The 12,601-nt window shown below is 41.3% G+C and overlaps 1 protein-coding gene across 2 annotated transcripts in view; it reads left to right on the forward strand.

The window, feature by feature from the left end:
* Window positions 1–7,463: 7,463 nt before the first annotated feature.
* The window catches only part of LOC311105906 (AP-2 complex subunit mu), a 47,810-nt gene continuing 42,672 nt past the window's right edge, over window positions 7,464–12,601 (forward strand). The window contains exon 1 of one of the 2 annotated variants that reach the window (XM_084148135.1): window positions 7,464–7,551. The gene's annotated coding sequence lies outside the window, so the exon portion shown is untranslated. Of the gene's footprint in view, window positions 7,656–12,601 lie in introns of both variants that reach the window. The other variant, XM_084148134.1, reaches the window with a different exon arrangement.

Genomic DNA, 12,601 nt, shown 5'->3' on the forward strand with positions numbered 1-12,601 from the left:
TGACCCAATTAAGTTCCTGCCTAGCAACAAAAAATTCTAACTATATGTTCGTGATTAACTCAGTTTTATCTCATAGTCCACTAAAAAATCTCCCTCAAGTTGCAAAGAAAAAGCCATATCTCAGACTGGCCAATAAAAATATAAGATTAAGATGGGCAGTCTGAGATATGTTTTTTTCTTTGCAACTCTGCCTAGAAGGTCAGCATCCCGGAGTCACCTCTTCACTGTTGACGTTGAGACTGGTGTTTTGCGGGTACTATCAAAAAAGAAATCCAATACAACTTGAAAACATCAGCATGGTAATGAAGAAAATAGCAAAGACTGGATATTTCCCAAATAAATGGTTTATTAATCTTTTTATGTAGCTACAACATTTACATTGGAGAAATGTGAACGCTATGGAGATGTTGACCTTAGGATGTTTAAAGGGACAACTACAGAATGATTTACATTAGCCAATTTTTTGCATCTTAAAAAGGTAGAAATTGAATTATGCCTAATATGGCAATTCATATTTTTCTAAAATGAGTTATTGTTACTCTAAAAAATGCTGGGTTAAAAATAACCCAATTTGGGTCATTTCGTCAACCCAGCGCTGGGTCAATATTGGGAAAACCCAGCATTGGGTTAATTCAACCCAGTGGGTTTGGGTTGTGCTTCTAACCCAGCGCCTTGGGTTGAACGCTTGACCCAATTGCTGGGTAAATTAAACTATATTGTTGTGACATAAACCCAGCACATTGGAATGGGGGATTGACCCAGCACCTGGGTAATTTATCTAATCCTTGGGTTATTTTTTTGTGTTATCCTAATTTCAATTTTGCTTGTATATTTTAGCCTTCTCTACCATCCCAGCCCCTCCCTTTCCTACACACACACAATCAAGATACAATGTTGAATTTCAAATCATTTTTATTGCCTGCACTTCACACATACATGGTAATTATGACCACTTCTGGAAGACGTCCTCCAACGAATCAAAGCTTTTGCAGTATGAACTGACATGTTGTCCATCCAATCATAGAATTAGGATCAGAGAACAAATTTAGTGTGTTGTATTGGGATTGTGCCACAGAGCATTATGGGGGTTCTATGTATTGAGAAGCTTGGTGAAATTGTTGGATAGAGATTAAGGGTGGGTTGCACAAACATGGTTTAAATTAATCTAGGATTACAGTTAATCTAGGTTTTGTAAATCTAGGTTTATAATTAAGCAGAGATGTGTTGCACCACTTAATTTTAAATCTGGATCAGTAAATCTATGATTAACGGTTTTAGGGTGGGTTGCACCAAAATGGTTTAAATTAATCTAGGATTAGAGCTAATCTAGGTTTTGTAAATCTAGGTTTATAGTTAAGCAGAGATGTGTTGCACCACTTAATTTTAAATCTGGTCAGTACATCTATGATTAATGTTTTTAAACTATGATTAGTGACATGTTACACCAATATATGAGGTATTTCGTGAGTTGATACGAAGTAGCTAGCCTACTTGACAAATGAGGCCACAAAGTTGCTGTTCCTTGATAAAATAATAACAATGTAACAGTAAAACTACTGCAACTCCATCATGAAAGGTTCTCATGGGTTGGTTGATTTGAAATAAAATCCGTTATTTACCAGTACTAGACAGAAAACGAATTTGTTAGTTAACTTTAGCTAGCTAGTTTATAAACCAAGCTAGCGAGCATAAAATATAATTTATTGTCATTACTTAACGTTATTTAGCCGTTAATTATTTGTCCGCTAGCCACCTGATCATGGCACGTCAAAGAAGTTCACATTTCTCCGCTTATGAAAAAAACCTATTGTCGGAGCTGATGGAGGAATTTAGTAACGTACTGGAGGATAAAAAGACAGACAACACGACTGTCAAAAAGAAGGAAGACACCTGGGCCATTTTACGTGACAGATTTAATGGATCGACACGGATTAAAGAGAAAAGGGAACCAAATCGGGTGAAGGCATGCTGGGAAAACGTAAAAGCGAAAGCCAAAAAGGATGCGGCAGAAGAGAGAACGGGTTTCTCAATACTTTGTTATATACCCTTTGTTGGCAATGACACAGGTCAAACGTTTTCTGTAAGTCTTCACACACTGTTGCTGGTATTTTGGCCCATTCCTCCATGCAGATCTCCTCTAGAGCAGTGATGTTTTGGGGCTGTCGCTGGGCAACACGGACTTTCAACTCCCTCCAAAGATTTTCTATGGGGTTGAGATCTGGAGACTGGCTAGGCCACTCCAGGACCTTGAAATGCTTGATTTCTTCAAACCAAGCTGCTTACCTATTGCAGATTCAGTCTTCCCAGCCTGGTGCAGGTCTACAATTTTGTTTCTGGTGTCCTTTGACAGCTCTTTGGTCTTGGCCATAGTGGAGTTTGGAGTGTGACTGTTTGAGGTTGTGGACAGGTGTCTTTTATACTGATAACAAGTTTAAACAGGTGCCAATAATACAAGTAACGAGTGGAGGACAGAGGAGCCTCTTAAAGGAGAAGTTACAGGTCTGTGACAGCCAGAAATCTTGCTTGTTTGTAGGTGACCAAATATTTATTTTCCACCATAATTTGCAAATAAATTCATTAAAAATCCTACAATGTGATTTTCTGGATTTTTTTTCCTCAATTTGTCTGTCATAGTTGACGTGTACCTATGATGAAAATTACAGGCCTCTCTCATCTTTTTAAGTGGGAGAACTTGCACAATTGGTGGCTGACTAAATACTTTTTTCCCCCACTGTTAGAAATGGGTGTAATTCCCAAATATCTTCCTCTTCTCTGCAACTGCACACGTGTGTCAGTTTGAGTGAGTGACAGGGAGAAAGAGCAAGAGAGAAATGGGAGAAACTTAACATGACTCACCAAGGGAGGTGTCTGTTGAATCAGGACACAAGGAATTTACAAACATATTATTAGAAGCGATGCTATTTCAATTGGATCTACTTTATATACACTACACTCTTAGAAACAAGGTTTCAAAAAGGGTTATTCGACTGTCCCGATAGGAGAACTCTTTTTGGTTCTCGGTAGAACCCTTTTTGGTTCCAGGTAGAACACTTTTGGGTTCCACGTAGAACCCTCTGTGGAAAGGGTTCTACATGGAACCCAAAATAGTCCTACCTGGAACCAAAAATGGTACTTCAAAGGGTTCTCCTATGGGACAGCCGATGAACCCTTTTAGGTTCTAGATAGCACCTTTTTTTCTAAGAGTGTAAGATCAGGCAATCATGGGCAGCTGAATAGCATGTCTTTTGGGGAATCCAGTCTCAGTGAGACCTGATGCAGAGAAAAAAAGTTAATGATTATCAGCATAGCTTGTGGTTGGAAGGTTGTGAGTTCAATCCCCGGCCGAGTCATAAAAAAAGACTGTAAAAATGGGACCTGATGCCTCTCTGTTTGGCACTCAGAATTAAGGAGATGACTAGCGTCCTGTCCAGGGGGTGTAGTTTTACATCAAGCTGCTTCACACTACAGAAACAGGAGATAGGCTCCTGCCCTATGAGCTGTTCCGGCTTGCACAAGTCTTGGCTACTTACTTACTTACTTACATCAACATAGCTAGTACAAAGCTGGTTAGTGGGAATCAATACGCATTGAAGATCAGCGTATCAAACAGAAAGAAAACTACAACCCTTGGCTACCTACTTACTTACATCAACATAGCTAGTACAAAGCTGGTTAGTAGGAATCAATACACTTTGAAGATCAGAGTATCAAACAGAAAGAAAACTACAAGCCTTGGCTACTTACTTACTTACTTACTTACTTACTTACTTACTTACTTACTTACTTACATCAACATAGCTGGTACAAAGCTGGTTAGTAGGAATCAATACACATTGAGATCAGAGTATAAACCAGAAAGAAAACTACAAGCCTTGGCTACTTACTTACTAACTTACTTAATTACATCAACATAGCTAGTACAAAGCTGGTTAGTAGGAATCAATACACATTGAAGATCGGAGTATTAAACAGAAAGAAAACTACAAGCCTTGGCTACTTACTTACTAACTTACTTAATTACTTACTTACATCAACATAGCTAGTACAAAGCTGGTTAGTAGGAATCAATACACATTGAAGATTGGAGTATTAAACAGAAAGAAAACCACAAGCCTTGGCTACTTACTTACTTACTTACATCAACATTTTCTTTAAGGAATACCTGGGATAGGATAAAGTAATCATTCTACCCCCCCTTAACCCACCCCAAAGAAAAAAAAACAACAACAAAAAACATATTGTAAATATACTTATTTTCCACCATAATTTGCAAATAAATTCATTAAAAATCCTACAATGTGATTTTCTGGATTTTCTTTTCTCATTTTGTCTGTCATAGTTGACGTGTACCTATGATGAAAATTACAGGCCTCTCTCATCTTTTTAAGTGGGAGAACTTGCACAATTGGTGGCTGAATAAATACTTTTTTCCCCCACTGTATATGAGCAAGTTGCAATTTTTTGAAGTTATAACTGCCACAAAATTCTTCAACTAGTACCATGGAAATACTTTTAGCCAGCTGAGTCCACAAAGTGTCTTCAGGAATGTCCTTTTCTAGTATTCCTTTAAAATCTTAAATTGAAATGTGCTGATTCTCTTCACTGCAGATCTGGCCCATCACACCACTCTTCAAGAGTGCCACTATGCTCCAGATCGCCTTCTGTGCTCAGAGGTCCTTGATCAAATCAAATCAAATTTTATTGGTCACATGCGCCGAATAAAACAGGTGCAGACATTACAGTGAAATGCTTACTTACAGCCCTTAACCAACAGTGCATTTATTTTAAACAAAAAAAAGTAAGAATAAAACAACAACAAAAAAAGTGTTGAGAAAAAAAGAGCAGAAGTAAAATAAAGTGACAGTAGGGAGGCTATATATACAGGGGGGTACCGTTGCAGAGTCAATGTGCTGGGGCACCGGCTAGTTGAGGTAGTTGAGGTAATATGTACATGTGGGTAGAGTTAAAGTGACTATGCATAAATACTTAACAGAGTAGCAGCAGCGTAAAAAGGATGGGGGTGGGGGGGCAGTGCAAATAGTCCGGGTAGCCATGATTAGCTGTTCAGGAGTCTTATGGCTTGGGGGTAGAAGCTGTTGAGAAGTCTTTTGGACCTAGACTTGGCACTCCGGTACCGCTTGCCGTGCGGTAGCAGAGAGAACAGTCTATGACTAGGGTGGCTGGAGTCTTTGACAATTTTGAGGGCCTTCCTCTGACACCGCCTGGTATAGAGGTCCTGGATGGCAGGAAGCTTTGCCCCAGTGATGTACTGGGCCGTACGCACTACCCTCTGTAGTGCCTTGCGGTCAGAGGCCAAGCAGTTGCCATACCAGGCGGTGATGCAACCAGTCAGGATGCTCTCGATGGTGCAGCTGTAGAATTTTTTGAGGATCTGAGGACCCATGCCAAATCTTTTTAGTCTCCTGAGGGGGAATAGGCTTTGTCGTGCCCTCTTCACGACTGTCTTGGTGTGTTTGGACCATGATAGTTCGTTGGTGATGTGGACACCAAGGAACTTGAAGCTCTCAACCTGTTCCACTACAGCCCCGTCGATGAGAATGGGGGCGTGCTCAGTCCTCTTTTTTTTCCTGTAGTCCACAATCATCTCCTTTGTCTTGGTCACGTTGAGGGAGAGGTTGTTGTCCTGGCACCACACGGCCAGATCTCTGACCTCCTCCCTATAGGCTGTCTCATCGTTGTCGGTGATCAGGCCTACCACTGTTGTGTCGCCGGCAAACTTAATGATGGTGTTGGAGTCGTGCCTGGCCATGCAGTCATGGGTGAACAGAGAGTACAGGAGGGGACTGAGCACGCACCCCTGAGGGGCCCCCGTGTTGAGGATCAGTGTGGCAGATGTGTTGTTACCTACCCTTACCACCTGGGGGCGGCCCGTCAGGAAGTCCAGGATCCAGTTGCAGAGGGAGGTGTTTAGTCCCAGGATCCTTAGCTTAGTGATGAGCTTAGAGGGCACTAAGCACACCACTCACACCACTCTTATTAATCATTAATCAAATAAAACAAGGGGCCTTTATATATAATATGCCATTTAGCAGACGCTTTTATCCAAATCGACTTACAGTCATGCGTGCGTAATTTATTTTGTGTATGGGTGGTCCCGGGGATCGAACCCACTACCTTGGCGTTACAAGCGCCATGCTCTACCAGCTGAGCTACAGAGGACCACATGTATATACTGTGTCCCAGTCTTTCTATGCATGTAATGTCTGTGGGTGAATTATGAAACAATTACTGTATGCAGATGTGCGAAGAGTTGTGATTTAGATATGTTTTAACCATTGCTTGATCTATTTTAAATGTAAGAATATGTTGCAGATTAACTTTAAGTGGTGACTATGTAAAGAAATAGAAATGTAATGAACAATGTTTTCTATTTCCAACTTTATCCCCCGCAATAGTTTTTAGAACAAAAGGTGCTATATAGAACCTAAAAGGGTTATTCGGTTGTCCCCATAGGAGAACCATTTGAAGAACCCTTTTGGGTTCTATGTAGGACCCTTTCCACACAGGGTTCTACATGGAACCCAAAAGGGTTCTCTCTGGAACCAAAAAGGGTTCTCCTATGGGGACAGCCGAAGAACCCTTTTGGAACACTTTTTTCTAAGAATGTAGGAAATAAGCTGTAGTCAGGTGGTCATTACCAGGTTATGCTGAGGTCTTAAAGCAGCAATATGTAACTTTTAGGGCGACCTGACCAAATTCATATAGAAATGTGAGTTTTAGAGTAAGAAGCAGTAGATCTGTTCTATGTGCACTATTTCTATGCTTCCCATTCTTACATTTCGGTTTTGTACACCACTTTCAAAAACAGCTAAAAATACAATATTTTTGGTTACGGAAAACATTTTTGACAGTGGTTTAGATGGTACAATGATTCTCTACACAATGACTGCTTGTTTTGTCATAAACTGAAATTAGGCAAACTATTAGAATTGTAATAACCAGGAAATGGCGGAGCGATTTCTGCATATTACATCTTTAACTATGACCAGTAGGCTTCATAATATAATATTCATAACATCATAGTATAGTGGGCAGAATTATGACCAGCTGCAGATAGAGGTTACAATTATGACAAACTGGTGGTATGGCGGTCAGAAAAAAATGTCATATTCTGGTCAGTAAAAATACGTTTAAAAAAACTTCATTTTAAAACCAGTTTGCGACCAGAATAAGACGTCATTCATATCTTCAACCAGCGCCTGATAAAAATTTGTATTAAAAAAGCATAATACACTATAATACACTTTTTTTTAGATAGTGCGGTTTATTCCTCCAAACTAAATGTGAACGTTTCATATCTACTTCTTTCAATGTTGCTTGGGGAACATCCAATGCCATTGCAGTATATACTAGTCTTGATAATCCTTCAGTTTTTGAAAGCATAATACGACCGTTTAAAGATCTAAATCCGCAGGGCTAGTAGTGGTAGTGGTAGTAGCTCTCGCTGCCCTATAATTATCCGCGTCAGAGTCACTTGACAGAGGCGCTTTGAAGCGAGGAGCGGTCGACATCTTGAATTGGAGTAAGAAAGTGAGTGAAATAAAAACCTTGATCTTAACCATACTCTTTTAAAATTAGTGCTTTCAAGACACGTAGCTACGGCTTTTCGGCTAAACGGGCCTGTACATCTTCAGGTGAGTGCGAGGGAGACGGGTGAGAACAGTAGCAATGCAGTAAAATTTGACCGAGACGAGAGCGAACGAGTCGTGATAACGGTACAGTATCTTGATAGCTATGCTAGCTAACAGAAACAGTTAGCATGCTAGCAAGTTAATTATAAAAGACCATTTGAAACTGTTGTGTTCTGTGATTTAGAAAAAAAATCACATAGTTATGGGAATACACAATAGGACAGAATACCTGAACGGTGATGGCTACAAAATTGATAGCTAGCTGTTAGTTTTCCGGTTAGGCAGACGTCTAGCTGTAGTAGCTAGCTAATTTCAAAAGCTCTAGGTACATTGGTTTGCTGCATCCCCATCCGAATAGATGGAATAACGATATTAAAACTCGTATTTGATGTATCAGCCCCATTTGCCACTAATGATGTTCACAATAGACACAAAACCAAATGTTACGAAGGTTAGCTTGCAACATTAACGTTAGCTGCTAGGCTATTCTAGAACGCTGAAGACATGTTGATGCATGAAATTAGTAATTTAGTAGGATCAGTGTTGATCCTGTTTGTTCGCCAGTCTCCAGTCTTTGAATGGATGGGTCATCAAATTAAATTGGATTTGTCACATGCGCCAAATACAACAGTTTACTTACGAGGCCTTTGCCAACAATGCAGAGTTAAAAATGAAGAAAATTAGCAAATTGTACTGAAAATAATATAAATTGAACAATTTAACTAACTGAGTTACAGTTAATATAAGGAAATCAGTCAATTGAAATAAATTCATTAGGCCCTAATCAATGGATTTCACATGACTGGGAATACAGAAATGCATCTGTTGGTCACAGATACCTTAAAAAAAGGCAAGGGTGTGGATCAGAAAACCAGTCAGTATCTGGTGTGACCACCATTTACCTCATGCAGCAGGACACATCTCCTTCGCATAAAGTTGATCAGGCTGTGGAATGTTGTCCCGCTCCTCTTCAATCGCTGTGCGAAGTTGCTGGATTTTGGCGGGAACTGGAACACGCTGTCATACACATCGATCCAGAGCATCCCAAACATGCTCAATGGGTGACGTCTGAATATGCAGGCCATGGAAGAAATTGGACATTTTCAGCTTCCAGGAACTGTGTACAGATCCTTGCGACATGGGGCTGTGCATTATCATGCTGATACATGAGGTGATGGCAGCGGATGAATGGCACGACAATGGGCCTCAGGATCTCGTCACGGTATCTCTGTGGATTAAAATTGCCATCGATAAAATGCAATTGTGTTCGTTGTCTGTAGCTTATGGCTGCCCGTACCATAACCCCACCGCCACCAATGGGACATTCTGTTCACAACGTTGACATCAGCAAACTGCTCGCCCACACGACGCCATACACGTGGCTGCGGTTGTGAGGCTGGTTGGACGTACTGCCAAATTCTCTAAAACGACGTTGGAGGTGGTTTATGGTGGATAAATTAACATTAGATTATCTTGCAACTGCTCTTGTGGACATTCCTAGACATTTTAGAGTGGCCTTTTGACCCCAGCACAAGGTGAACCTGTGTAATGATCAAGCTGTTTAATCAGCTTCATGATATGCCACACCTGTCAGGTGGATGGATTATCTTGGCAAAGGAAAAATGCTCACTAACAGGGATGTAAACAAATGTGTGTACAAAATTTGAGAGAAATAAGCTTTGTGTGCGTATGAGAAATTTCTGAAATCTTCTATTTCAGCTGATGAAACATGGGACCAACACTTTACATGTTGTGTTTATATTTTTGTTCAGTGTAAAATAGTAACATAATAAATTACAATAACGAGGCTATATACAAGGAGTACCGGTACAATGTGCAGGGGTACGAGGTAGTTGAGATAATATGTACATGTAAGTAGGGGTCAAATTTGACTAGGCAATCAGGATACACGGGTGATTCTCATGAAATCAGTTTTAACAGTAGAAAATGCAGTTAGAAAAGCATGATACAACTGCAACAATCAACTATAATTATTTTTTTTTGTAAGATTTGTATTTTATCTTGTATAAACAATACAGAACATGCACACACAAACGACAACATCATACAATTTCTTCCATATTATTGTGTTCTTAACTGTGACGTTATTAATGTTCTTAGCTTTAGCCTTTAAAAATAGACTTGTCTGGGGATGAGCATCTTCAGTATGGACCCATTGTTCCTCTTTAGTGCATGTAACTCTATGTCGCAAGTAAAAGCCTTGGGTAGCGAGTTGATACAATTCCCTTAGACTGATGTAAAATGTTCCTTTTTATTCTATGAATTTTATTTGCCCATGTAAAGTCAGTTATGACCAAGTATAAATTTTTATAGAATGTCTTCGGTGGGGTAATTGATAATACCAAAAATAAATACAAACACTGCCATGCCATTCTGAAGAGGTTTAGTCTGAAGAGGTTTAGTCTACCTGTAATATTTATGGGAAGATTGTTCCTTTTAATGAGATCTGCTTTCAGTTGAGTAATGGAATACAGCTATCTTTTATATACACAGAACCAAAAATATAAACACAACATATAAAGTGTTGGTCCTGTGTTTCATCAGCTGAAATAAAAGATCCCAGAAATGTTTCATACCCACAAAAAGCTTATTTCTCTCAAATGTTGTTTACATCCCTTTTAGCAAGCATTTCTCCATTGCCATCCACCTGACAGGTGTGGCATTTCAAGAAGCTGATTAGCTCAGTTGTTAGAGCATGGCGCTTGTAACGCCAGGGTTGTGGGTTCGTTTCCCACGGGGGGCCAGTATGAAAATGTATGCACTCACTAACTGTAAGTCGCTCTGGATAAGAGCGTCTGCTAATTGACTAAAATGTAAATGGAACAGCATGATCATTACACAAGTGCTGTGGACAATAAAAACGCTACTCTATAATGTGCAGTTTTGTCACACAACACAATGCCACATATGTTTCAAGTTTTGAGAGAGCATGCAATTGGCATGGTGACTGCAGACATGTCCACCAGAGCTGTTGCCAGAGAATTGAATGTCCATTTCTCTACCATAAGCCGCCTCCAACATAGTTTGAAATAATTTGGCAGTACGTCCAACCGGCCTCACAACCGCAGACCACGTTTAACCACGCCAGCCCAGGACCTCCACATCCGGCTTCTTCACCTGCGGGATTGTCTGAGACCAGCCACCCGGACAGCTGATGAAAATCGGTTTGCACAACCAACACATTTCTGCACAAACAGAAACCGTCTTGGGGAAGTATATCTGCGTGCTCGTCGTCCTCACCAGGGTCTTGACCTGACTGCAGTTCATTGTCGTAACCGACTTCAGTGGACAAACATTCACCTTCGATGGCCACTGGCATGCTGGATGGATTCGTGGATGAATCCCAGTTTCAACTGTACTGGGCAGATGGCAGACAGCGTGTATGGTGTTTTGTCCCATCGCTGCAACTCCTGTACGGACTCGGGAGAGGCTAAGGTCGAGAGCCATGCGTCCTCCAAAGCACGACCCTGTCAAGCCGCACTGCTTCTTGACACACTGCTAGCTTAACCCGGAAGCCAGCCGCACCAATGCGTTGGAGGAAACGCCGTACAACTGGCGACCGAAGTCAGCGTGCATGCGTCCGGCCCGCCACAGGAGTCGCTAGAGCGCGATGGGACAAGGACATCCCGGCCGGCCTAACCCGGACGACGCTCGGCCAATTGTGTGCCGCCTCATGGGTCTCCAGGTAGCGGCCGGTTGCGACGCAGCCCGGGATCGGACCCGGGTATCTAGTGACGCCTCTAGCACTGTGATGCAGTGCCTTAGACCGCTGCGCCACTTGGGAGGCCGGATTATTCCTTTAATCCCTTGTAAATTATGGGGGGTGGAAAGTGTTAAAATTGAAGTGAATCTTGAAGGTTAGTAAATATCCCACTGAGCTAAAGCCTGGGCATTAGCCCTGGGAGTTAACGCCATTCTTCAGGTCTAAACGCAAGGTTAGCCCTACTCATTACACTAGTGTCAACAAATCAAATCTGCTACATTGAAAACTGTTGTTGGTGTTTCCTTATTTACAACTTTACAACTCAGCCTAAAGTGTCCCCACTTGCCCTGAAGAATAGCTAGCTTTTCGGTGGCGCGACTGGGTTAGACACTTCAGGAGGGCAGTCGTGTGTTTTCGAGGCAGAGGTCCTGGGTTCGAGCCTCTGTATGAGCCGACTCGAGCGGAAGCTGTACTCTCATTTACATGATGTCATACCAGTCACACATACATACAGTGCCTTGCAAAAGTATTCATCCCCCTTGGTGTTTTTTCCTATTTTATTTGCATTACAACCTGTAATTTTAAATGGATTTTTATTTGGATTTCATGCAATGGACATACACAAAATAGTCCAAATTGGTGAAGTGAAAAATGAAAAAAATGACTTGCTTCAAGAAATTCTAAAAAATAAATAACGGAAAAGTGGTGCGTGCATATGTATTCACCCCCTTTGCTTTGAAGCGCCTAAATAAGGTCTGGTGCAACCAATTACCTTCAGAAGTCACATAATTAGTTAGATTGCACACAGGTGGACTTTATTTAAGTGTCACATGATCTCAGAATATATACGCCCAAGAGGCCCAAGAGTCTGCAACACCACTAAGCAAGGGGCACCACCAAACAAGCGGCACCATGAAGACCAAGGAAAGAATATGGCACCCCAACAAACCTGCCAAGAGAGGGCCGCCCACCAAAACTCACAGACCAGGCAAGGAGGGCATTAATCAGAGAGGCAACAAAGAGACCAAAGATAACCCTGAAGGAGCTGCAAAGCTCCACAGCGGAGATTGGAGTATCTGTCCATAGGACCACTTTAAGCCGTACACTCCACAGAGCTGGGCTTTACGGAAGAGTAGCCATAAAAAAGCCATTGCTTCAAGAAAAAAATAAGCAAACACATTTGGTGTTTGCCAAAAGGCATGTTGGAGACTCCCCAAACATATGG

The sequence above is a fragment of the Coregonus lavaretus genome (genome assembly GCF_964263955.1).
Source record: "Coregonus lavaretus genome assembly, chromosome: 30".
Taxonomy (NCBI): domain Eukaryota; kingdom Metazoa; phylum Chordata; class Actinopteri; order Salmoniformes; family Salmonidae; genus Coregonus; species Coregonus lavaretus.